The sequence below is a fragment of the Equus przewalskii genome, chromosome 28 (genome assembly GCF_037783145.1).
Source record: "Equus przewalskii isolate Varuska chromosome 28, EquPr2, whole genome shotgun sequence".
NCBI classification, from domain to species: domain Eukaryota; kingdom Metazoa; phylum Chordata; class Mammalia; order Perissodactyla; family Equidae; genus Equus; species Equus przewalskii.
The window spans coordinates 33725881-33753687 of NC_091858.1; the positions used below are offsets into that span (position 1 = coordinate 33725881).

General features: G+C 40.9%; 1 long non-coding RNA gene across 2 annotated transcripts in view; it reads left to right on the top strand.

Moving 5' to 3' along the window:
* The first annotated feature begins 11794 nt into the window (after positions 1 to 11794).
* Positions 11795 to 27807, top strand: part of LOC139080078 (uncharacterized) — a 136758-nt gene continuing 120745 nt past the window's right edge. Inside the window, exons 1-2 of one of the 2 annotated variants that reach the window (XR_011534238.1) lie at positions 11795 to 11932; positions 13583 to 13647. This is a non-coding gene — a long non-coding RNA (uncharacterized lncRNA). Of the gene's footprint in view, positions 11933 to 13582; positions 14243 to 27807 lie in introns of those variants that run through there. The other variant, XR_011534239.1, reaches the window with a different exon arrangement.

Sequence of the window (27807 nt, forward strand, 5' to 3'; positions counted from 1 at the left end):
CCACAACTAGAAGGACATGCAACTAAGATATACAACTGTGTACAGGGGGGGTTTGGGGAGATAAAGCAGGGGGAAAAAAAAAAGGAAGATTGGCAACAGTTGTTAGTTGTTAACCCAGGTGCCAATCTTTAAAAAAAAAAAAAAAAGAATATGGATGCTCCATGCTGCCTTCCGGAAAAAAAAAAAAAAAAATCATGAACGGTTTTCAAGGAAGGGGGAATGTGTTCAGGTCCATTTCGGAAATAATGAGTTGTATGTGGAGAATTGTTGGAGAGCAGCAGAGCAAGAGTTAGGAACAGGAGCTGGGAGGACATTACACCAATATTGGAAGAAGTTACTGTATTTGAACTAGGGTTGAGACAACTGGAATGAAAAATAATAGAATCGAGTGACATTTACAGAACAGAATCATTAGGATTGGTAGTCATAGGGGCTGCTGGACTCAAGGATAACTGCCAGGTTTCTGACTTGAGCTACTGTGTGGATGGGGGGCTTGTTGCTGATAGAGGCAAATGATGAGGAGCAGGGCTTTTGGGGAGGAGAGGAGAGGTCAGTATTTTCAAATGTGTGCTTGAGTTCCGCATGGACAGGTAAGTTAAGATTGAAAGCAGCAAGTGTATACATGTGTGTGGATTCTAGGCAAGAAGTCGGCACTGAGAACACAAATCTGGAGGCAGTTGGGCTGTGAATGGCGCCTGAAGCACCACCCTTTGACTACAGCAGTAGAGGTGGGTGTCCAGAGAATACACAAAGAGGCCCCAGGACAGAATCCCTAGCAACACTCATGTGTAAGAAATAGCTCTAGAAAAGGAACCTGAAAAGAAGACTGAGCAACCGAAAGGATGGGAGAAAACAGAGAGAGAGTGAAATCAGGAGAAAAGAGCAAGAAAGGAAGGTGTGTTCCTCACTCCTCAAGGCTTGAGAAATTACCTCACACCTGTGAGGATGGCTATTGCCAAAAAAATCAAAAGATAACAAGTGCCAGGAGGATGTGGAGAAATTGGAAACCTCGGGCACTGTTGGTGTGAAAACAAAATGGTGCAGTCACTATGGAAAACAGAATGGAGTCTCCTCAAAAAATTAAAAACAGAATGACTGTATGATCCAGAAATCACACTTCTAGATACCCATGCAGAATATATATATCTAAAGGAAATGAAAACGGGATCTCATAGAGATCTCTGCACTCCTATGTTTGTTGCAGCATTATTCACAATAGTCAAGGCATGGAAAAACCTAGATGTCAATTCTGATCAAAGAGTGGATAAAGAAAGTGTGGTATAAACACCCAATGGAATATCATTCAGCCTTAAAATAGAAGGATATCCCTCTATTTTATGTGACAACATGGATGAACTTGGTGGACATTATACTAAGTAAAATAAATCAGACACAGACAAAGACTGCATGGCAGCACTTATGTGAGATGTCTAAAGTAGTGAAACTCATGGAAACAGAGGGGAATGGCAGCTGCCATGGACTGAGGGTTGGGGGGAAACAGGGAGTTGCTGTTCAACAGGTATAAAGTTCCACTTATGTAAAATGAATAAATTCTAGAGACCTGCTGTGCAACATTGTGCCTATGGATAACAATGTAGGATTGAACACTTAAAAATATATTAAAGGGATAGGTCTCATGTTAGTTGTTCTTACTACAATAAAACAAAAAAAGAAGCAGCCTGGACATGAGGGCTTGCTGAGTCTGAACCACACCTTTGTTTAGCTGTGGGCAAGTGATTATCCTGTCTGTGATGCAAATCCTCATCTGTAAAATGGGGATGATAAAAATGATACATATTCTGAAAGACCGTTATGAAGATTGAATGAGTTAATGTTGTAACATGCTTAGAAGAGTACTTGATGCACAGTAGGTGCTTCATAAGTGTTTGAATAAATGAAATTTCAAGTAAGTAAGGACTGAATTTGTCTCCTGGAATTCGATGTTGTCCAGCGCAGTGAGAGCGAGTCGCAGGAGGGAGGGTATAATGAGGCGGGGGCAGCAGTCGAAGGACGATGAGTTGAAGAGACAGTGAAGTGAGGAGAGTACGTGTGAGTTTGAGGCAGATGGAGGCTGAGGGAACAGCCTAATCTGTGTGCTTGAGGGGGTGGGGTATTGCTGAAGGATGGGAGGAGTGAATCCCTGCAATTTCTAATAGGAAGGAGCCAGGAAAGATCCCCCACAAATTCTTGTTTCCTTTCACACCTTGGTTCTCTGGAAATTGCTATTTTCAGTGAAAATTATACCAAGTGCAGTGTTAGGAGACCAGATTTTTGGTGTCATTTTTGCCACAGACTTAACAGCATGATATTGAGCAAATCACTACGTCCCCCAGAACCTTTGTATTTCCATCCATAAACGTAGCCATGTGAGGCTACATGCCGTGTACCTTGAGCTCCATCTAGATTGATTAATATTCCCACTGTTGTTTGTCTCACAGTCTTTGAGGTACTTAGCATTGCGTGCCTATACGAGGGTGAGTCTCACATCTTTTGAAATAGAACACTCTGCCATATCAATTACTAAAAAGCTCTCACTTAAAGCCTTTATGACATTAATCATATCTCAAAGTTTAATAACAATTTCCTGGCATCCGTGATATCACTTGACATATCTTGAGGAGTGGTGATTACAAGGCTCAGGCTAGGACCAAGGATAAGAGTATATCACAAAATTAGACTTAGGAATTAAATAACTGTTTAATTATAATCAGATAAGGAGATGTAAACCTTATTATTAATATATAAGGAAGTCAGAGAAGAAAATACTGAGCTAATACATCTGTTGTGGCATAGCAGCAGAGCCTCACAGAAATAGCATTAGTTTTATAGTCAGAAGACCTGCCTTGAATTCCTAGCTTGCTTTTGCCCCTGACTAACTAGCCATGTAGCCTTAGACAGACCTCTTGCCCCTTCAAGACATGACTTGATTGGAGAAAAAGAAGATGGTTCATGACCTTTACCATTATATACTTTGTGCCTATTCCATTCCAGCCATTTCAGTAAGCATGGTCTTCAGCACCCAGGGGGACAGACATAGCCTTGGACCTCCTGGACATTCAATCTAATGTGGAAGAAAGGAAAAAACAACAACAACAAGGAAATGTACACATCCATTACATAATATCAAAGAGCTGAGTGGGCTACAGTGGTCATGATGATCAGGGATGGCAGGTGAGAAGTCAACATTTCAGCAGATAAGTGGAGGAGACAGTCATGAGAGGAACCTAAGGAGTAGACTTCTGAGCACAGAAATCATCCTGTACCAGTGTCATGAGGCAGGAAACAGCTTGACTCTATTCAAGGAGCTGAACCATGAACAGTGTGCCTGATGGGGTCTAAGAAGAGAGGTGTAGTTAAGAGCCCTCTCACAGAGGGACTTGTCAACTGTGATCAGAACATTCATCCTAAGAGCCGTGGAACCTCTAAGGACCTCCCAGTTCTTAGCATTCTCTGATTTTGTGACTACTTTTTTTAATCCTCTTTTTTCTCTGTTGAATATCCTTGAATTTCAATGCCTGACAGTTAAGGTGGAGATAGAGGTTAATGATAAATATGCTGGAAGTTCTTCCATGTGGCATTATGTTGGCTTAACAAGTGGAAACATTATCTTTGAATGAGTATTCCAAGCTTCATTCTTTGGCCACTCAGATGGCCAAGAAAAGTTCTAGCTAGTCCTCACAGCCTGATTTTAGAGATGCAGAATCCTTAGTGGGAGATGCCAAGCAGTCAGGAGGGGGGATTTGCAGAAGAAAGAGCCAAAGTTTTACCTGGCTCTGCTTGTGGTTCTCTTCTGCCCCCAACTTGCCTCTTCTTCCTCTCTCATCCAACGCTGTCCTCCTTTTCCCTCCTCCTTTCTAACTTAAGTAAGAAGCAGCCAAGTTAATTGAAAGCCTGCCAAGACCTACGGTGGCCCTTAGGAGAAGTCCTGGAGGGATGCTGTGTGCATGCCTGCTTGCGTGCTTTGGTGCACGTGAGGATGTGTCTGTGTATTGAACTATTGTGAGGATGGGAGAAGATGAGGAGGTTGGAGGTAGAACACGAAGGAAGAAATGCTTGTATAAAGGTCTGATGATCTGAACCATGGTTTGAATGCAAGTTTTCCCCCTATACCATATCAATAAAAATCTTATGAATAAATTTATTTGTCATGCACGGCTGGAAAAATAAATAGAATTGTAGACTGTGTAGACACGCTTTTAGATATATAAGAGTTTTTAAATCACTTGGTTCAACTTCACTTGACAGATGAGGATAATAGGGCCTAGCGATACTTAGGCCATGATCCCAGTTACACAGTGGATTGGCGTAAAGTTTGGGTCAAGAAACAGTGTAACTGGTTCAGTATTCTTTACACTTTGTTATGCTGCCTTTCAGCCCCAATGAACTCACTTTTGAAAATGAAATTTAAATAAGCAGGAAGATCACACATATCTGGTAAAAAAGCAAGATCTGACATCAGGTCAACCAGGCCACAATCCCTCACCAGACTGCAATTTAGAGAATTACCCTTGGTAAGTCTCCTTGAGTCAAGTCTTCTTATTTTCAAAAAGGCAGTAGTAATACCTACCTGGACAGGCCATTGTGGTCACGTGAAAGCACCCAATACACAATCACAACACAGGTTCAATGCGACTTATTATTGTATCTAAAGTAGCAGGAAAGACATTTAGAACTGATTTTTCTGTAGGTGTAACCACACAATATTGTTCAAATGCATTAGTGGATGTTGTTGAGATACAGAAGGTTTTTATAAGGTGATGTGACATCTCCTGAGTGAGCCCAGCATGATGAGGTGAGCCCAGAAAACAAAGAAGCACACAAACACAGAGGAGGAAAGATCAGGGCAAGCCCAGAGAAGAGAAGAGTCAGTGAAGTCAACCCAAGGCCCTCAGAATTCAGGGGCTCCTCTGCTGGTCTGACCACCATCACACAGCAAGAATGGAAACGGGGATTGCAACGGAGGTCTTTCTGAAGGACAGAGAGGAGACTGGCTGCAACTGGACTCTTAATTGAAGAATCCAAAGGGACATGGACCGAAAGATGCTCTGAGCAGCCGCAGCCCCAGCCCAGCACGTTGTATTTACCAGAATCTTTACACTTCTCTGTGTTCAAGAACTATTGCAAACCATTATTACTATTATTTGCTGCTTATTGGAGATGAATACCTATCCTGAAAAGTGGTTCTGTTACTGGCTTTACTAATTGCATGTGCCTGTCCGAGTCGTGTCATAGCACAGATGGAGCACTTTCAGGTGAGGTCACCAACGCATAGTCTGTGTTCCTTGAGAAGTCAAGATGAGTTATGTCACTGCAAGCTGACTGGCTGACAATCAGTGAACAAATAGAGGTCCTAGTTTCAAAAATGCAAAGAAGGGGCTGGCCCCGTGGCAGAGTGGTTAAGTTCGCGCGCTCCGCTGCAGGCGGCCCAGTGTTTCGTTAGTTCGAATCCTGGGTGCGGACATGGCACTGCTCATCAGACCACGCTGAGGCAGCGTCCCACATGCCACAACTAGAAGAACCCACAACGAAGAATACACAACTATGTACCGGGGGGGCTTTGGGGAGAAAAAGGAAAAAATAAAATCTTAAAAAAAAAAAAAAAATGCAAAGAAGACATAATTTACAACCTATAAACTGGTAACTTGTTATTGGTTTTTTTAGCATTAATTGAGAACTCATTGTTAAAATGAACACATGAGATTTAGAAAATAGGTTAAAAGTAGTCAGTCTAATCCATGTTTCTTCTTCCTTGACATGGTAAACAGAACTCCTGGTCAGAGAAATCAGGTATATTTGGATTTTAGGAATTTTCACATATGTAGACGGTGAATTTGGAATTGGTTGAAATGACAGTATCCATGGAGATCTGATTAATGGATTATATCACACCAGAAGATGCTCCCTTGGAAAGTTCCTCAGAACTCTGTCCTGTTTCTTATTTTTATCACTTAATTTAAAATACAGTGTAGAATATTCAACAAATAATTTTAGAACTGATTTTTATACACTATGCAATTTGGTAAGCACTAGCCATTTGAAAGTGAATGAGGAATAGTTCTAAATCTCAAATATCTCATAGTGTATTAGATTCTTTAAAAGTATAAACTGCACACATGCAGAGGCATCAAATATTTGGAATACTGCATGTCCACTATACCCCTAGTAGCAATTAAAGAAATGCAAATTAAAACAAGATTTTAATTTTTTTGCCTAACAACATTTCCTAGTCTGCATCTTTTATTTTAACAGCATTATAGCATATAAAAGCATATATTGCATTTCATTAGAAATGGTTCTGTGTATGTTGTAATTGAGTCATATTATTAATTGTTATTGTCATTTAGATAAAGGATTTCAATGATTTGTTTAAAAGTTATTCAGGATCAATGCAAATGATAACCTTCTGAAGAACAGAGAGAGACAACATACCACATGCATCCCTTTACATCTTTGATGTCCTCTAGCTCATGTCACTATGTGAGAAATCATATGTGGCTGTTTATTACTTACCGTTTGAAGATCATGAAATTAAGACTTCGACACAGCTCCTGTGATCCTGAGCCCTTGCTCAGTGTGGTTTCCATGTTGCATTGTATTCTATTCCTTTACCCAGTGTGGTTTTCCAGGGCTCCTAATGATGTGCTGAGGGAATGAATGAAGCTAAACTGAATAGACTATCAAACAAGAAATCAGTAAATAAATGGGTGATCACTGGCTAAAGACTATATTTCACTAGCCTTTTGTCTGATTTATTAAGTAATTAGTTATATGAACTGCTTCACAACTCATGTATATTGCTTTCTGTGTCCCATGGCACGTGTTCATAAGAGAGGCCTTAACTTGCGAAGGATTATCCTGAAGCACTTAAAAAAAAAGTCAAAGGAAATAGAGTTTCATGAAATGAATTCCACTGGAGTTTTCACTGGAATATTAATAACCTTCTTCCCTCAGACTAGACGCATTTAGCTTGATTATACCTCCCGCCTCCACCACCCAGACGCCCCTCTCTCCCCGCATGCCGCATACCAATTCCTCACCTGCAGGCATCTCTGGACCAGAGCTGGTGCTCCGGGACCTGGTGTGAAAGCGGAATCACTGCCTCACTTATTATTCTTCGGAGAACAGTATTCACATCTCTCCCTATAAATGTCAGAAGTCCTTTTCCTACATTTGAGAGGGGAAAAAAAAACATATCCAATGACTGTGCAAAAAATTAAGAACAGATTTTCTCCTTTTATTTGATGCTGGGGAATGGCAAAGCAAAAACCTTCCTCTGCTTCCTTCTCATCTTGGAGGCAGAGAAGGAGCAAGTGGGCACTTCTCCCCTGGGCAGGATTGAAGGTGATCCTGGGGAAGTGGGTTGGACTGTGTCTCTTGATGGCAGGGGAAATGATTGTCCTTTGACCATGAGCTTCAGTCCAGGCCTTCTCTGCCCATTTCTTATGCACTGGGCACTTTGAAATGTTGGCTATTTAAATATTTAATATTCTTGATGATACTACCATCAAATCGTTGATAAAAGGGATTCTGAAGTTGAAGAGCTTAAGTGACTTTCTAGGATCACAGAGTTTTTAAATTGAAGAGCTGAGATATGAACCAAGGTTTTGCTGACTCCAAGCTTGTGTTCTTTCTGATTAGAGTGTCTCCTGTCGTTATCCAAGGCTTGGGCTTTTTCTGTCCACCTGATTGGTTGCTCCGAGAATATTGGCCAATTGAAAACAAATGGATAAAAATTAGACTATTGGTGGTGAACATGATGCAATCTATGCAGAAACTGAAATATAATAACGTACACCTGAAATTTACACAATGTTATAAGCCAATATGACCTCAATTAAAAAGCAACAACAGAAAAACTTTCTCCTATTCCTTTTCCTATATAAACTTTGGGTTTTATTTTGTTATTTTGTTTTGCAACATCCTTTTTTGAAAGCAAGAATGTAAGTGAACAATTAGGAAGAGATTGCAATGAGCACCCGTCCCTTCTGAATACTGTCTGTACACACACACACACACACATAAATGATATGGAAGAGTTCTTCCATGGTTCCTGATGATCAGAAAGGAATTTTGGGGACCAGCTGGGTGGCTCAGTGGTTAAGTTCTCACATTCTGCTTCAGCTGCCTGGGGTTCACTGGCTTAGATCCCAGGTGCAGACATGGTACCACCTGACAAGCCATGCTGTGGAAGGCATCCCACATATAAAGTAGAGGAAGATGGGCACTGATGTTAGCTCAGGGCCAGCCTTCCTCAGCAAAAAGAGGAGGACTGGCAGCAGTTAGCTCAGGGCTAATCTTCCTCAACAAAAAAAGAAAAAGGAAGTTTTGTAATTACACGTGAAGTTAACTAACATTGCTGAATTTAGATTTTTTTCTCTTTTTCATATCTTTTTACTTTGAATATGTGCAACTAGCAATACAAAATTCCTATTAATATATCATCTAGCATATTTTTAGAATTCCAAAATATTATGATTTCTACTCCTTTTTTCTGGTGAGGAAGATTTGCCCTGAGCTAACATCTGTGCCAATCTTCCTTCATTTTGTATGTGGGTCACCACCACAGCATGGCTGACAAGTGGTGTAGGTCCGTGCCTGGGATCTGAACCTGCAAACCTGGGCTGCTGAAGCAGAGAGTGCCAAACTTAACCACTATGCCTTGGGGCCAGCCCCTGTGATTTCTACACTTTGATGGGAAATTGTTCAATGTAATGGCAAAGTGAAAGGAGTTTTAATGGTATTTTGCAAGGAGTCATAGTAATTTCCAGATTCTGCTCAGTGCTCCTCAGCCTGAATTTCCTTGTAGAGCTACACAGACAGGACCATGTGGCAAGGACAACTCTAGGGTCCTGCAGAACAACCAAAAAAAGTCTCTAGTTAGTACTGCTCCTTTCCCATCTTTAACTGAGATATTGGAAGCTAAAAAGATAAAAAAAGATAAAGAAGTGAACATCCATGCCCTCTGGGAACAATTATGTAATGTTTAAGATGTGACGAAAATAATGTTTTAAAAGAAATACAGAATTAGTCTAAATCAAGTAGAAAAAGGGAATATACATTATCCTAGCTGATGAATCAGTAAAAAATACACATACACACACAAATGAAACCCTCTATCCCCCATACCTACCACACACATGCCCAAAATAGACACGAACAGTCCTGATGTAGGAGTATTTAATTAATTGACAGACCTTGGCTCTGCTCCGGATGCATTTATGGTATAAGACAAGTTTGGCTCTGGTCGCCCTTTAAAACCCAAGCCTGCCCCTGTCCAAATAGTGAAGATCTGTAGAATCAGCTGACTCTACTATCCTTTTTCAAATTAAGTGTTAATCAACCACTAAATGTTTATATTGATAGCTGGGTCATGGTATTTTCATTTAATAGGAATTTTGATGATTCTCAAGAGCCCTGAAAGAAAAAAAATTAATGTTCTTCTATCTCTTTCAGGCTGTGTGCTGGAATTATCCTCTTGAGTTCACTTTTTTGTTTTTCTAATCAGGACAGCCATACAGGTCAGAGGTGGGCTCCGTAGACCAGCAGAGTGAGCCATATAGCTGCAGAGAACTCCAACACTCCTCCTCATTCTAGACACACTTTCATTGAAGGTTTTGCCTCCAAAGTTTAGGTTGCAAATGAGAGAGAGCAATCAATGACCCATTTCCTGCTAGTGTTGTGAAACAGATCCCACAACAGATCGTGAACGTAATACTCTACATAAATCCTTTGGTGGGTGCTATGGACTGAAGTTTTGTGCCTGCCCCTCAATTCATATGTTGAAATCCTAAAGCCCAATGTGATGATGTTGAGGGGGGTGCTTTGCTGGGTGATTAGGTCATAAGTTTGGAGCCCTCTTGAATGGCATTAGTACCCTTATAATGAGACGTCAGAGCGCTCCCTTGCCCCTTTCTGCCATTTGAGGACCCAGCAAAAGAGGGCCATCTATGAACCAGGAAGAAGACCCTCACCAGATACCGAATCTGCCGGCACCTTGCTCTTCCAGCCTCCATAACTGTGAGAAATAAAATTCTGTTGTTTATATGCTGCCCAATCTGTGGTATTCTGTTATAGTAGCCTGAATGGGCTAAGACAGGGGGGTTCATTTTTAGTTTCTACATAATAGGACATTGGCCCTTAAAGTGGCCTTTGGCCAATCACTCACTGATTGGTCATCCTGAACAAATGATCTATTACTTCTATAATTACTAGTAAGGAAGGAAAAGTTAATGAAGTAAAATTTTGGCTTAACCACAGGGAATAAGGAAAACCTAGACTTGAGTTACTGACATTGCAAAGGTGGCTGCTGTTCAACTTGGTAGTGGAAGGAGCAAGGAGCTGAGAAGCACCGTCAGAAGAAATGAAGTCTACGGTAACAATAGTCACTATTTCCCATGGCTGAGAGCGTACTCAGAAGTCTACGGACTGAACTTAGGCTGCTTCTCTGATGACAAAGGGCCTTTACTAGAAAGAGGAGCATGTGTACCTCTAAACTGACAAGGACCAACCTCTCTCTCTGCCACACATTTTCCCCGTATTGTGACTGCGTTCACAATACCTTTATAGTGTTTAAACATGTCCTGTGGACATCTAGCATTATCTCAACATGGTTAGCTCCTTGGTATAATTTTCTTAGGATTTTTTAAGACCTCTGTCCTGCATGGTTCCATAGCCAAAACACAGCACTATAACGATGAAACCATCATACCGCAGGATAGTATTGTTGACCTGGTGAATATGTGCTAAAATACATGTCTGCGTTTTAGTTTTCTCTTGCTGCCATACAAATTCCCACACTGTTAGTGGCTTCATACAGCACACGTTTGTTGTCTTGCAGTTCTGTAGGTCATAAGACCCACTGGCTGGGTTGGTTGCTTTGCTCTGAGTCTGTGTAGCTGAATCAGGACGTCAACAGGGCTGCGTTCCCTTCTGGAGCTTCTTGGGGAGAATCAGCTTCTGGGTTCATTCAGGCAGCTCCAGGACTGAGGTCCCTGGTTCCCTGCTGGTTCTCAACTGGGGCTGCCTGTGTCTCCAGAGACCTCTCCCTTGTCCTTGCACCTAGCCGCTTTGTTTCAGAACCAGCAGCCTGGGACGATGCAATCCTGGGAGAGCAGACAGGTGATTGCCTCAATCCTATCAAAGCTGAGAATGAGGAAGTGATAATTCCCAAAGAAAAAGTCACAGTGACCAGAAAATGACAGAGTAGATGCAGAACAGGCAAGACTGGATATTTTCCGGGTTTTTAGGTTTTCCGTCAGTTGATTGCTAAAGGCCATTGCTAAGGACTCCTTTGTGAGGATCTGCAGGTCAATGTGGCTACGAAGAGGCATCTCAATCGAATGTCTTTGTCTCCATACCCCCCCTCTGAATTGTATTTCAATCCTAGTACTGTTTTGCCCTCAAGTAAACCAATGTCTCTTCTGTGAGTCCCAATATCTCTTTTAATAGTTGAGGATGGTGTATCATACTAGTTGATTTTGCCACAAGAACTTGTAACCAAGGCTTTCAACCACAGCTATTTGTTCTGCTCGAATTCTCTGTTCCCTGGGCTTGTCCAGGGTTCACCTGGGGTCCCTCTCCTCTCAGCTGATTCCTTTCTAGGTGGCCAAATGTATTCTATGGCATCTAGAAAATTAAATTTAACAAGCCACAGATTTCCCTAAGTCGCACATGCCTCTTCACCTTTTAAAGTTTTCACAAAGTGTAGTGCAGACCACTGTAATATTTGGGGCAGAGCTGATAATAGACGGAGGATTAAAAGTAAATTCTCTCTACATTTTTGTCTTTGATCCCAGTGACACAAAGGACTGGAGCCCCGACTACTGATCCTTCTGACGGGATTTTGGCTTAGATAACATATTGATGCTGTGCCCCAGGTCTCCAGTGAACGCTGTCAAATTAGCAGGAGTCACTAAAACATATCGGCTGGCAGGTGAGTCTTTGTTCCAAAGAATGAAAGCCCTGCAGAGCCACTCCAACTTTTCTGACACCCCAAGGGTGGGTGTTGACATCCTGTTGTCGATGCTAGATGAGAACTATGATTCCCAGTGGGTATGGTTTGCCGCATGTAGGAGATCACATGGTGAATAATTGAAAAATCTCTGCTGTGTGCACGCTGAATCTTCCATGGTAGGGAGATGGAGAACCAGTTTTGTACATGCTGTGCTAGCCCGGTAGATGAGGGCCATATAGTTGAAAAAGCAATGTGCCTGCAAGTGTATGTGTATTCACGCATGCATTCCTGTGCATGTATACATGTAAATACGCATACATATGTGTGTGTGTACAGTTTGTATGCTATTCTCTTATCCTGGATTTTTCTCCCCCTTTTATTTGACTAACTTCCACTATTTTAAAGATGCATGCTCCCCACTTCAGCTAGAAAGACCCATACATGCCCTGCCTCTTTCAGGCTCAAGTGGCACTTCCCCATGCTCTGTAGCCCACTGCGTTTAATTTTGGTCCAGTGCGCACCACATTGTGTTGTGAGTACTGTTCTTTTTTCTTTAACCTACATTGTCCATATTTAGCTGAGTCCTGAGCACAGAGAAGGTCCTCAAAATACTTGTTGAGTGAATGAAGAATGAACCAAATAAAACAAGAGGCATATTCACACAATTCTACTATCCTAAGAAATCCGCCTAGTTTCCTGCTTCCCACTCTCAGACCTCGTCATGAAGCAAACACAATTTCATGACAGCGGAAGAACAGATACAGTCACTTTTTGAAAAAACGTGTTTTATCATAAACATTTTTTAGTGCTAGCCTTTATATAAATCATTCATAAAAGTCAATGCAGTCTTCCTGGTATCTTGCCTTCTTAAATACTTCACTGTGCCTCTCAGTCCAAACACTACAACTAACCGGTGAGGCAGGCTGCTGTCAGTAGCCCTGCGTTGTCAGGAAGAGGACAAAGTGGGCATGGAATGTGGCTTGTCTCAGGGTGTCATGGAGTTGGGTCTAAAAAGGCTTGGGCCAAGACCAATGTCATGAAGATTTTCTCCTACATTTTCTTGTCAGAGTTTTACAGTTTCAGGTCTCATGTTTAAGTCTTTAGTCCATTTTGAGTTGATTGTTGTGGATGGTGTAAGATAAGGGTCTAATTTTATTCTTTTGCATGTGGATATCCATTCCCAACACACCTCTTGAAGAGACTGTCCTTTCCCCATTGTGTGTTCTTGGCTCCCTTGTTAAAGATCAGGTGACCATCTATGTCTGAGATTATTTGTAGGCTCTCTGTTCTATTCCGTTGGTCTATATATCTGTCTTGTTCCAGGATCATGCTGCTTTAATTACTGTAACTTTGGAATATATTTTGAAGTCAGGGAGTGTGAGGCCTCCAGCTTTGCTCTTCTTGCTCAGGATTGTTTCATATTCAGGGTCTTCTGCAGTTCCATATGAATTTGAGGATTATTTTTTTTTCTCCTGTTGTAAAAAATGCCATAGGAGTCTTGATAAGGACTGCATTGAATCTCTGGGTCACCTTGTGTAGTATGGACATTTTAACAATATTAAGTCTTCCAATCCATGAACATGGGATGTCTTTCCACTTATTTGTGTCGTCTTTGATTTCTTTCAACAGTGGCCTTGGCAACAGTTTCCTGGATATGACACCAAAAGCACAAGCAACAAAAGCAAAATAGACAGGTGGGTCTGCATCAAACTAAAAAGCTTCTGTACAGCAAAGGAAAAGATAAACAGAGTGAAAATGCAACCTATGGAATGGTAAAAAATTGGGGCCAGCCTGGTGGTGCAGCAATTAAGTGCACACGTTCTGCTTCTGCAGCCCGGGGTTCGCCAGTTCGGATCCCGGGTGCAGACATGGCACTGCTTGTCAAGCCATGCCGTGGTAGGCATCCTACATATAAAGTAGAGGAAGATGGGCATCGATGTTAGCTCAGGGCCAGGCTTCCTCAGCAAAAAGAGGAGGATTGGCAGCAGATGTTAGCTCAAGGCTAATCTTCCTCAAACAACAAAACAAAAAAATATTTGCAAACCGCATATCTGATAAGGGGTTAATATCCAAAATATGTAAGGAACTCTTACAATTTAATAGCGGGAAACTGTATTAAAAAAATGAACAAAGGAACCAAATATGTCTTCTTCCAAAGAAGACGTAAAAATGGCTGACAGGTATGTGAAAAGGTGATCAGCATCATTAATCATCAGGGAAATGCAAGTCAAAACCACAATGAGATGTCACTTCACACCTGTGAGGATGGCCGTTATTGAAAAGACAAAAGGAAAGTGTTTTTGAAGACATGGAGAGAAGGGAACACTTGTGCAATGTTGGGAAGGTAAATTGGCTCAGCCACGATGGAAAACAGTATGGATTTTCCTCACAAAATTGAAAATGGAACTCCTATTGATCCAACAACCCCAGTTTTGGATATATGCACAAAGGAAACGAAAACACCATCTCAAAGAGATCTCTGCACTCACATGTCCATTCACAACATCCACAGTATGGAAAAAACTAAGTGCCCGCCAATGGATGAATGGATAAGGGAAATGTGGTATAAACACCCAATGGAATATTACTCAGCCTTAAAATAGAAGGAAATCCTGCCATATGAGACAACATGGATGAACTTGGAGGACATTATGCAAATTGAAATAAGCTGGTTATGGAAGGACAAATATTACTTACCTGAAGCACTTATGTGAAGCACTTATATGAAGCATCCTAAGCAGCCAAACTCATAGAAACAGAGGGGAGAGTAGTGGCTGCCAGGAGCAGGGAGAGTGGAGGAAATGGGAGTTGATCAATGGATGCAAAGCTTCAGTTATGTAGGATGAATTAGGCTCTACAGATCCACTGTACAATGTTGTGCCTATAGTTCACAGCGCTGTATTGTGCTCTTAGAAATTTGCGAAGAGGGTAGATCTCATGTTGTGTTCTTGCCACATTTTTAAAAACAAATAAAATGAAATAAAATGAAATGACTTGCACTGCCTCCTCCTTGTGTTTGTCCTGGCTGGGCCCCGCCCTCAGCCCTTACCAGAGTTGCTTAAACAAAAGGCAACCCAATCAATTGGCAGGTGATCAGAAGTGATTATCCGGCTGCCTCTAGAACAGGTCCACAGAGAAAATTGAATCCTTAACTGCTGGCAGAACTTGGCAGGTTATTCCAGGGTTGCCAGCCCTGAAGATACTGGAGTTGGTGACTGTTTACAATGCTTTCCCTTTCCACTGTGACAAGGGACAAATGAGCATCTGGGGTGGTGCACCTATAACTGACAAATGTAAACAGTTCTTGACCTCTTTTGAAGACAGCAATGACCATCAAGTCCAAATGACTGCATGCACATTCTAAGTTTGCCTGCTCAGCAGTCAGGGCTCTCCATATTCAGTGATCGGGACACAGGCTGGGAGAGATTACAGGGGTTAAGATCACACAGCACATGGATGGTGCGGCCAGATTTTATATTTGACTCCAAAGCCTGGACTCTTTCTCCAACACTGATGCTCTTTGTGCTCATGAAGAGCACTTTGTGTGTCTGTCACCTTCACTGCAGAAATCCTCTGTAAATAAAGGAGAACATGGTGATTTTTTCTCATATCTTGATTTTCCAGGAATATAGGCAGGAACAGCCGTGCTGTCTCAGGAGTCTGGCTTCAGCCTGTTTCTGTCTTCTTTAATTGTTTCCAATTTCTCTTTCTGGTCTTTAGTCCCAACGTAGATCTGACCACCGGGGCGGTGGGGAGGGAAGGAAGGCAAGACTGTTGGAGGGACCGGCTTCCCAGTGCCAACCAGGCAATGTGAGAAGGGGAAGTAGTTAGTCATCTGATGGGGGAATCAGAAAACTGACTAATATCCAGGTAGTGTTTGAATGGGCTCTGGGAGGGCCAGTGCCAAGATTCCCCATGCCCTGCTGGCAAGTCCTGTAAAGGATAAATTAAATCCTGCTTGCTGTGTGGGGAAGCTGAGGCTTGGAGAATCTGAATAACTCTCCAAAGTTCTCACAGATATGAAGTGGCAGAACTGCAACAGGAGCTGATGGCTTGCAGTCCAGATTCCAGGATTTGTTCTCTTTATCTTCTCTCATCATGGAAGCTAATGAGCAGAATATTCTCCCTCAGGGAGGTGCTGTGCAGTATGACCAAGACATCAGAAGGCTCTCTTTCTGCAAAATAAGCCTGCCTCCCTTTCATCACCACTGCCCTCATTTAGCATGTATTCCCCAATGGGATTCTTCCTCAGAGCTACCAAGTGTGAGAAAGGGGCCACAATACATTACAAAGGACAAAGAACTTGGCTTAGAGTAAATGATCAGTAAACGTTCATTGGATTTTTGGATAAATGAACTAATGAATTAGTAAATAAATGAAGAGAGGAATATGAACTCAATTTTCAACATACCAAAAGTTAAACCAGTTGGAAAAAATGCTGACAATTCACTGACTAGAAAAACCCAATGTTTCAAGAAAGAGGAAAGTTTAGTACTAAAAGAAAGAAATATACTTTCTGTACAGAAATTTGAAATTCGTTCCATGTTATGGATTATGAGACGTATTTTTGGAAATAGCCTGTGGGTTACAGTGGTAACCTAGTGAACTGTGCTTTGCACCCTCGACCCCCCAAGTCATTGACACGTTTTCATCATAACAGTCACTGGGAGAGCCTGGCTGTGTGCAGGCATCATGCTGTACAAAACCTCAAACAAAACTCAGACCAAGACAGTCAGGAACAAGGACTCTCCCGGTTTGTCTCACTAATCGCTGTCTGTCTTTTCCAGTTGAGTCATTTTTCTCCTCCCCAGGTGTCTTTATTTTGCAGCATTTCAAAATTTCTCATGAACGTATTCCTTTCACTTGATTCCCCTCCTCCTCTTTTGAAATCACGAAGGCTGCTTCTTCGCTTTCCTTGCTGAACCAACGTCGGTGGGGTTCCACCTATTCTAACGGTCAGTATTTATCCAATGATTCTTGGTTTGCTTTTTATTTTTTCTGTTGCTCACCACAACAGCTCGCCTCTGCTCTGCACAGATTGGACCAAGAATTTTGTATTCTTTTCATACATTTTCAAGAAATCTCCAACTTTCATCCAGATTACTGACTTATTTTAATACCAGCTGCCTCCTGCTTGGGGCGGGGCACTGAAGGCCGCCTCCTGCCCATGGTGTCCCCAGGGCCTGAGTCCAGGCCTCCTCACATCTCCTCCCATCTCCTCAGAGCCCTTGGATCTGCTTTAATCCTCTTACCCAGTCTCTTCTCTCTCTAGATGCCATCGAGGTATCTTTATGACACATACGTATGATTTTGTCGTTCTCTGTTTTGGAAATTATTTTCGAAATTCCTTTAGTTAAAGCAAGAGTTCATCGTTTGAATACATGAGTTATTTTAAGAAATTTAAGAATGACTTTTTTATGACAAAACAAAAATTGAAGAGAAGCATTATATTTCTTTACTTTTAGGCAGATTTATTATGTGACTGTGGAAACTGATTATTTTATTCCAACAAGAAGCTCTGATTGCACACACGTGCACACACACACACACACACAATTTTGATTAATCCCAGGTGAGAAGCTCAATGATTTTTTTTTACTTTGGTTGTCAAATATATATCTTAATATGTAGCTTATGGGAGAAAACCGAGGAGATCTTTTGTGGATTTTGGAAGCGTTGGGGAATACTTTAGAAGATAGTCCTCAATGTGGCATACAAAGGCATTTACACCATCCTTTATTCTTGGAGAAATCTCATGCATGCTTCAAAGAAAGAGCCAGATGGACAGCCTCTGTGAATAGCTTCCTACCTACAGGCAGTATGAGCGGATTCCTCCTGTATGGTCCCACAGTGTGTTGTGCATGCCACTGGCACAGCATGGGCACACTGCAGCCAATCCTATGTGCAACATCCTCACCACACAAGAATGCTTGGGGAGCATTTGTTTTTTGCATCCTAAAATGTGTACACCACAATCTGACTCAAAATATGTTTAATATCATATTCATCCTAAGTTTAAAACAACAAAAACTGAATGAGGAGGTCTTTGAAGAAGAAAGAGAACCAGGAGAAGTTACTGGATGGGATCTAAGCTCATCATGAGGATAAGGACACTTCTGATGGACACAAGCAAGTATGAGGCCAGCAGGCATACGTCCTTCAGGTGCTATTTGCCCTGGCAGGAGAAATAGTATCTCTGTCAGAGGAGCCAGGCAAGACAGCAAATCTGATGCAAAGACAAGGTAAGTAAGGTAGATTAAAGGGTTACAAATTGAGCTTGAGGGAATTTAAAAATAGTTGCCAGAGGGAAAAGATAAGAAAATTAACACTTATAGTGCATCTAATGTGTATCTGGAACTATACTAAGAGTTTTCACGTCTTATTTTATTATATACTAATATCACCAAAACAGATGTCATTATTTCCATTTTATGAATGAGGACAGGAGCTCATAGGAGTTAACCTTATTCCACAAGCATATGAAATGCCTAGTGTGACACTGGGCATGAAAAATCAAACAAGCCATAATCCTTGCCTTTGAGGTTCTTGCTCTGTAGTAAGGATAACCAAAATAATTCAACACTTGGAGTATAGTGTTATAAGTACGATATTTGAGAAATGTGCTAAATCCTTTTGAGTTCATAGGTGTGGATGTAATTCAGGAAGATTAGGGAAAGCTTCATAGAGATGGTAATAATGGAGCTGAGAACTTCAGGATAAATAAAAGCCAGCTCTGTGAAGGTGGGGAGTAGAGGGAAGAGAGGGAAGGAATCCAGGCAGAGGGAAAGGCGCGTAAGGGAAGCCTCAGTGGCATGAAACACTCACGAACAATTTGCTATGGCCTGGGAGAAGGATGCTTGTACGGAAATCATGGAGTAAAATCAAGAGAAATGTACGTGCCAAGGCATGAGAGGCTGGGTATAACTCAAGATCAACTTGTACATGGATATAGTAAGTGGTGCAACAGGAATTCAAATGCAGAACGCCCAGTTCAATCCATTACCCAGAAACACAAATCTGCAAAGGAGCAATGATGGAGCCCAGGTAAAGCCAAAGGGGAAGCTGAAACCACACCAAGACGTGATGAGGAGCCAAAGGGTACCATCAAGAGCTAGAGAAGCACATTCAGGGAGCAGGTAGGAATCAGGGACACGTACTGGGATTCAAAGACACATGCGTGTTTCCTAAATGTCCATCAGTGGACGAATGGATAAAGAAGATGTGGGGTAAATATATATACAATGGAAAATTGTTCAACCATGAGAAAGGAGGAAATCCTGCCATTTCCAACAACATAGGTGAAGCTTGAGGGCATTATGCTAAGTGAGATATGTTGGACAGAGAAAGACAAATGCTGTATGATCTCACTTATATACGAAATCTGAAAAAGTCAAACTCATAAAAGTAGAGAGTAGAATGGTGGTGACCAGGGGCTACGGGGTGGGGAATTGGGGACATGTTGTTGAAGGCTACAAATTCGTAACTGGTAGATAAATAAATCCTGGAGATCTAAGACATAGCCTAGTGACTGCAGTCAACAATACTGTATCATAAACTTCAAAGTTGCTAAGAGACTAGATCTTAATTTTTCTTACCACAAAAAAGCAATGGTAATTATGGGACATGATAGAGGTGTCAGCTAACACTAGCATGGCATTCATATTGCAATATATAAATGTATCAAGTCAACACATTGTACGCCTTAAACTTACGTAATGTTACATGTCAACTATATCTCAGTAAAAGACGCATGAGAGCAAAGGCATTTAGACAGAGTGTGCTGAGTCATCAGTTGTTTTGAACACTACCCTCTTCCTCTTCAGCAGCTTGTCCATCCTAAGGAAATCTTCCCTGAGACTGAGAAGTGCAGAAGTCAGACCTCACTACTTTAAACACTTCCCCCCCCAGAGCTAGACCTGGACAAACACAACTACAGCTATTAATTAGAGGTACATAAACGTGAACTTCAGGAGAAGGGAGAGTTTTTCTTTCAGTTTTGGTGTGCAAACTATTATTTGCACCATCAAATACTTCCAAAGGCTGGTGGGAAATTATGGACTAAACAATAGAGATTGTGTTCAGACTGGAAAAATATTTAAAATGACTGTAAACAGTCTCTTTCTTCTCTTTTTATATTCCTTTTTTATTCTTAAGTAAGTTTTTGGGTACACAATGTCAGAAAATTAAGAGATACATAAAAATATACTGTTCAAATAATTTGGAAGAAAATATACCTCTTAGGATGTGTATTACATGACAATCTCTATATATATCAAATGCGCTAATATCATGACTGCATTTTAGTATTGCATAGAGTTTTTTGGTTAAACCCCATAAGAAGGTCAAGAAAGGCATCTTTACTGACTAATTTTCTATTAGAGTCTTCTAAGAAACAAGATACAGTCATAGATTTTAAAGGAAGGAATCTGATTCAATCAGTTATTGCAATTATTTCTACTGGCTCTCCAGACCCTGCAATTTATTGGCCTTTGGCACAGCCATCTTTTTCCTGTTGTATCAGATTTTTTTTCCTCTACTACCCATGGGCTGCTGACCTCAATGTCCTGTGTCTACACTTTTAAGTCGGACATCTAAAAAATTCACATTTCCTAAAGGGCTGTTATCCCCTCCTGTGGTTTATTGAATTTTGCCTATTGATCTAATTTGAATACACAGTCCCAGAGGCCTTCAAATAATGTTGCTTTTTTTAAACAAAGAGGGAAGGGATTTTTAAAAAATACGTTTATCTTATTTTTGTTCTTATTGTTTTCAAGTCAAAATTTTACCTGGGGAAAATTTTACCTAGAGAGCCAGTCTCTAGTAAAAGAAACATTTCTTTTAAAAAGGCTACCTTGCACAAATGTGTTTGTGTGACGATCAGAAATTACACTTACAGAATTTAGAGGGGAATTGAAGCTACTTGTTAATTTGTCATTTGAGATACGGTGGGCTAAATAAGTGTCAGAAGAATGTTAAATATGGATATACGAATGTTCAAATAAAAGCAAGTGAAATAAACTGGATCTGTCTTAAGAAGCATTTTTTTTTTTGAGGAAGAGGAGGATTGGCCTTGAGCTAACATCTGTTGCCAGTCTCCCTCTTTTTGCTTGAGGAAGATTGTTGTTGAGCTAACATCTATGCCAAACTTCCTCTATTTTATGTGGGATGCTGCCACAGCATGGCTTGATGAGCAGTGCTAGGTCCAGGCCTGGGATCTGAATCTGCAAATCTCTGGCCGCTGAAGCAGAGCATATGAACTTAACCACTATACCATCTGGCTGGCCTTAAGAAGCATTTTTTGATGAAGCGGTGGATGACATGGCATTGCTCTGGTCCATGGGAAGTGGGGGGTCTTGAGGCAGAGTGGGAGGAGTGAACCATTTTGCTGATGGATAAGAAATGAAATGTGACAGCATAATATATCTTGTAATATAAAAGTCAGATACAACATACACTGTCTTCAGGAATGAAAGAAGTCTTCTGAGCAATAAAAGAAGGTGTGTCATAGTGATACAGTGACCTGTGGGATTCGATGTTCCTTTTTCATAACTCACAGATGGACAGATGCACAGGGTTTGAAGGTAGGGACGTGGAGCAGCTATGACACTGAGCAGGCACAACAGAGAATGAGAAGGAAAGGCAGGAAGCCAAGAAAGATGAACCATGAATGGCTGATAACTTCTCTAATGAAATTTGCTCCTAATTCCTCTCCTTGTCTCTGAACACTGCCACCTGCAGCCAAATGAAAAGATACTTGTTCATCAAAAACAGACCCTACAGTGCATTAGGTACATTGATTTTGGTGAAATGAATGGAATTCTAAGGTCAAGGGAACATGTTTTCTAATACAAATGTTTTATCTGAGGTTATGTACAATTAAGGATGGTAGTTATAATATCCCCACCAACAGTTTTCTAACTTCTGCTCAAATGCCTGTGGTGACAAAGCAGCCACGAAGTCAGCCCATTGGGAGGTAATTCAAAAGGTTGATATTTTTATTCATTTATCAAATGGCTTTCACCCACCTCTTTAATTTCTACATTGACTCTAATTCTGACCTTGGAGATACCTAGAACAAGTTTACACACTTCTTCAGATAATAATGTTTTGGATGTGAGAGCAACCCTTGAGTCAGACATTGTCTTTATTTTCCTGAATAAACATTGTGTCTTCATCCATCTCTGAAAAGCACACAAAAATGTTTCAATGATTTCTATCCATGGCATTGTCTTCTGTAGCCCACGTCCATTCTCCTGCTCTGATGTAGATCTATGGCTCTAGAGATGGCATCTTTGGCATGACTTTAATATTTGAGAATGACAATGAAGGCGGTGCCAAGGCAGAGAGCTGCCCTGAATGGTTGGGAGTGGGAACCTGCAGAAACTCTGAATGGACTCTTCTATTTGTGAAGGCGATCCAAAGGATCACCTAAATCTTTCTCTTCTCTTTGGAGGAATATTTTTAGTGGTGTGGGAGATATTGTTTACTCCCCCTCCACTCCAGAGCAGCAAGACTAAAATGATTCTACCACTGCCAGAGGGATGGAAATCCCCATGATTGCATATGGCTTCTCAGAATCTCCAAGCCAGGCTGTTCCTTTCTCTGAGGCCTATATAAATGCTAGTATATGCTGATTTGTAATGAGTAATCAAGGAGCCAGAAAGATTGGCTGGAGAGAGCTGAAAAATAATAGATTCTACAAAGGGAAAACAAATGTTCTGGAATAAGAGAGGATGATTGAACTTGAGTCAGTCCGCTAAGAGCTCTGCAGAGCTAGAATGGTCTGCCAAGTACACATCCAACAGTAGTCTCTACGGAATCAACAAGGGGAGGTGGAGTTTCCACCTGCCTCTTCCAGCTCACAAAGATATAAAAAAATGATTTTCTCTGATGAAGTCTAGAAGCCAAAGTTCTGATTTATTTTTTCCTCATTGAAAACCCCTGATGCAGGCCAGATACAGGCCTCTTTCCAGGCACCATTAGAAAGTACAATATTATGTGTTTTATAAGGTATAAGTAGTTGTGTGAATTTTCAATTTAAAACATTTACATCTCTGTAGGATAGTCATTCTCATTGAAGTCTTGAAGTCGAGGGTGATTTGAAAGAGTATAGCAATTGATAGCATACTTAGGAGCTATCTTAAGTCCTTTTTTCTCTTTTTTAAAATTTTAGAACAAGATACAGGATAGATGCATTGAGAGAGAGAGAATGAATGAGTTGATAAGTAAATAACAGACAAACAAACAATTCTTTTGAGAAGAAAGCATGTTGGAAAGTACAAGTTTTTCAAAGAGAGAACTTCAGGAAGTACTTCCATATCTTCGGTAGAAATAGTGAAAAAGAAAGGAAGCCAAGGACAGGTCCTCGTTTTAGCTCAGACCCTGCAATTTCCCCAGAATCTTGAATCTTACTTAGGAGAATGTCCAGATCTAAGCAATGAAACTGAGAACCCAATATGAGGATTTCAAGAGATGTTGGAAAGCACTAGCGATAGGGAGACTGAGACTCAAGATAATGCTTCAACATCTGGAAATACGTCATCAGCCTCAATTTACATAAAAAATGGATCCATGAGATATACAATTAAAGCATCGCAAGTTATACTTGAAGGTATTGGATCTTATTCAAGTTCTTAATATCATGAAGGGATGAGGGGAGATACAAGTTTAGCAATAATAACATATCTGTCGCCTGGCTATCACCATTGTTAGAAAGTTCTTATAATGAGTCAGAAGCTCAGTTCCACCAGTGAACCCTAATTCTGTCCTTTGCAGTCACATGGTAAGGTTGATGTTTCTTGCATATGACATTCCTTCTAAGGTTAAAAGAGAGCAGAGAGCTGTCTGCTGAATGTTGATAGTATTGAATTAATATCCTAGCTATGCTGCAGCCCAGCTTGCGTAGGAGCTCTCTTCTTTAAGGTCTTAACCCAGGCACCCGAACTCTTAGCATTTATGCAGTATAGGCCCTCTGTGGTCAAGGTCCCTGGACAACATATTTCTCAGTAGTTTTCAGCTGTGTCCCCTGATCTCACCACTCCTAATCTATCCATTGGTCAACAAGGGGGGCAGTTGCTGGAAGTGGTGAATGCTTTATCTCTGTTCTAGTAGAGGACAGTTTTATTATCCTAGTGGATGAAGCATTTTATGACACAAAACCAGGCCCTTAAGTCACCTACTTGTTGGCTCAAAAACTGATTATGTCCGTAGAAGTCAACTCCAGCCTTACCATAACTTAGCTTTATCTTTCATGGAGGGAAAAGTCTGGTGGGGACATCTTGATATAATTGGCTGTCCTTAGGTAACTTTTCCAGGAAGTAGTTCTTTTGCTGAGCCCAGTGAAGGGTATCTCAACTATTTTGACATCTTCCAGTGCCGTGGAGGGTAAGGCTTCATGATGTGATAGTGGGCGCTTTGCAGAGAAATTCAAGGAAGCCTTTGACATCCCACAGAGAAAGGAAGCAGATAATCAAAATATTCAGGTTCTCTGCTAAGGGGCAGGATCTGTGACAGATTACAACTTTTGGCTGGCATTCCCAGACCAGTTGCAGAAAGGCGTAGGAGGCTCCATGAGAAGGGAAGTGGACTGGATTAACTTCCCATCCATTCTGCCAGGCAGAAGAGTGCCATTTTCTGAATTGAGTCATGAGCCACACAAATCCCCCATCCATCTATGAAACAGAGAGGGGAGATTTAAGTTCAGAGACCATATCTATCTATGTGGCTTTAAGTGACAACCCTAATTACTACTCACAGAGGCCTGCATTGTTGGGTTGGTCTAGAATCACTCTGGAGAAAGGCTTCAACAGAAGTGAATCACAGGCTGCCTCTCAGGATGCCCCAGGCTGAAGGCAGTGGAATGTGTGTGGAGGGGAGGGGACAGAAATGGAGAGTCACAGGTCCTGATCTTGGTCGGACAGATTTCCTGTAAACCTCTTTTTTATATACCCGTAATATGTAGTCATTTCTGAAGAACATGACACCCAGGAAACTCAACAATTTTGCTGAATGGACTTCATATGTTCCTGAAGGCCTCCAAAATAGAATGAAAATGACTAGCATAAGACTTTAAACTTGATTTAAGAATTACTGTGATTGGATTCTGAGAACATATCCAAAACGTAACTGCTTTAACTGATGTCCCAGGAGTGTCAGTGGCATGGTTATTTGTTTCTATTTCTATTTTTGTTCCTTCCTCCAACCTAACCAAATTTATCCGTTTTGTGAAAACATTTTATTCATTTGACAAATCTTCATTGAATGCTTAGCGCTTCTTCAGATTCCAGGAACAGTTCTAGACACTAAGGATAGATCAGTGAAGAGACTTAAAAACAATATCCTGGGACTGCCTCATGTCCTAATAGTTAAGTTTGGCACACTCCACTTCTGTGGCCTAGGTTCGGTTCCTGGATGTGGACTTACACCACTTGTTCGCAGCCACACTGTGGCGGCAACCCACATACAAAATAGAGGAAGACTGGCCACAGGTGTTAGCTCAGGGTGAATCTTCCTCTGAGAAAAAAAAAGAAAAAAACATTCTTGCTATGATGTCTTACATTCCAGAACGAATAGACAAACAAGTGGACAAATAAAATATGTCAGTTGATGATAAGCATTATGGAAAAAAGAAAATCAGGGGATACTTGGAAAGGGGTTGTCATTTCCAGTAGATGGGTCTGGAAAGGCCATAAAGAGAAGGAAATATTTGAGAAATGATATAAAGAAGGTGGGAAAAGATTCATACTGATATCTAGAGGAGAAATGTTCCAGTCAGAAGAAAGAGAAAATCTAAAGACTCTGAAGGGAACGTGCCTAGTCTAGTCCAGGAAAAGATGACTAGTGTGCTTTTAGTGGAGTAAGCAAGAGAGGGTGGAGGAGACCAGGTCAGAGAGGTGACGGGGGCTCTGGTGGTGGTCAGATGATAGTGGTTTTGTAATCATGAACACGGGTCTTCAGTTGGACGGCTCTGTGCAGAGGAATTACGTTATGTGGCTCATATTTTTAAAAGATCATTGTTACGAAAGATTATAAAGTGACAAAGAGTCAAGGGCTGCAGAAGGAAGAGCAGTGAAGAGCTGTTTACAGTAAATTAGGCTACAATTGGCGATGCCTTTGACCGGTGTGGTGGTCATGGTGGTTTCAGAAATGATTCAATTCTGCACACATTTTCCTCTAACTCTTTATTTTGAAAAAACTATTTAAGTCCCTAGAAAAGCTGAAAGGATGTTACAATGATACCCAAGTAAATCCTGTACCTACATTCACTAATTTGTAACATTTTGCCACATACGTTTTGACCTTCTCTTTTTGGTACACACACACACACACACATACACATAAAAATATTTGGATGAACCATATGAAAATAGCTTGCAGACACTGTGATATTTCAGCATCTGTTTTCTGATAAAAAACATATTCTCCTATATAACTTCAGTGTCAATACCACAAGCAAGGAAACTATCATTGACTACATAATATCTTATATTCAGTTCATATTCAAGTGTCTCCAATTCTATCAATACTTGTCTTTTTTTTTTTTAATGATTGGCACCTGAGCTAACATCTGTTGCCAATCTTTTTCTTCTTCTCCTCCTCCTCCTCCTTCTTCATTATTCTCCCCAAACCCCCCAGTACATCGTTGTATATTGTAGTTGTGGTCCTTCTGGTTGTGCTATGTGGGACACTGCCTCAGTGTGGCCTGATGAGTGGTACTAGGTCCACACCCAGAATCCCAGATGGAGAAACCCCAGGTCACAGAAGTGGAGCACGTGAACTTAACCACTTGGCCACATGGCTGGCACCCAATACTTGTCTTTTATAGCTGTTTTATCTTATTATTTTTTGATTAGTTTTAATGCACAACATTTTTTTATTGCATACAATGTAACAGCAAATATTCCCAATGTTTTAATATTTTTTTCAGAATAGCGATTTTTCCTGTGGTCAGGACAGTGCTACCTATGAAAAGATAGAAAAGCTACCCTTGACATTTCATTTTAGAGAATACTTAGATGACAAGATTTGCTGAAGACTCAGATATGAAGTATAAGAGAAAGACAGGGTCAAGGGAGCTCCAAGATTTTTGGCCTCTGCCAAACTTGACAACAGACTTGCTGTTTGATGAGGTTTCTATCAGATATCTAGAGTTTGAGGAGAAGTCTGGTTGAAGATGTAAATGTGGGAGTCATCAGCATTTAATTGAGCTTTAAGGCCAAGCAATTAGACTCACCAAAGGAGTACGTTTATATAGAGAAAAGGTCCAAGGACCATGGCCTGTGGCTCTCCAAAATTAAGTCAGATAAATGAGAAGGAATCAGCAAAAGACACTAAGAAAGAATTACCAGACCAAGAAAGGAGGAAAACCAAGTGAATATGTTCTGATTGTCATGGATAAACTGAGAATGATGATTCAAAAAGGAGTGTTTAACTTAGTCAAACCCTGGTGAAATGAGATGAAGCCTGTAATTTAACTTTTGATTTATCATTGTGAGGTATTGGTAACCTTGACACAAAGCAGTTTTGGTGTGATGTTGGAAGCAAAAGCCCAACTTAGGTGGAAGAAAAAATAAGAGTGAAGGAATTAAAATCATCAAAGGATTTTACTGTAAATAGGATAGAAAAATGGGACAGTAAATGAAGGGGAATGTGGGAGGAGTCAAAAGATTTTTTTAAATGGGAAAATTGATTCAGGAGAGAGAAGGTATATTGTTGGATAAATATTTTTCAATAGGTAATGTGATGTTTAATTTTATTTGTCAACTTAGCTAGGCCATGGCACCTGTATTTATGGTCAAACACTAGTCTAGATGTTGCTGTATTCTTAAAATGAAATTAGCATTTAATTCAGCAGA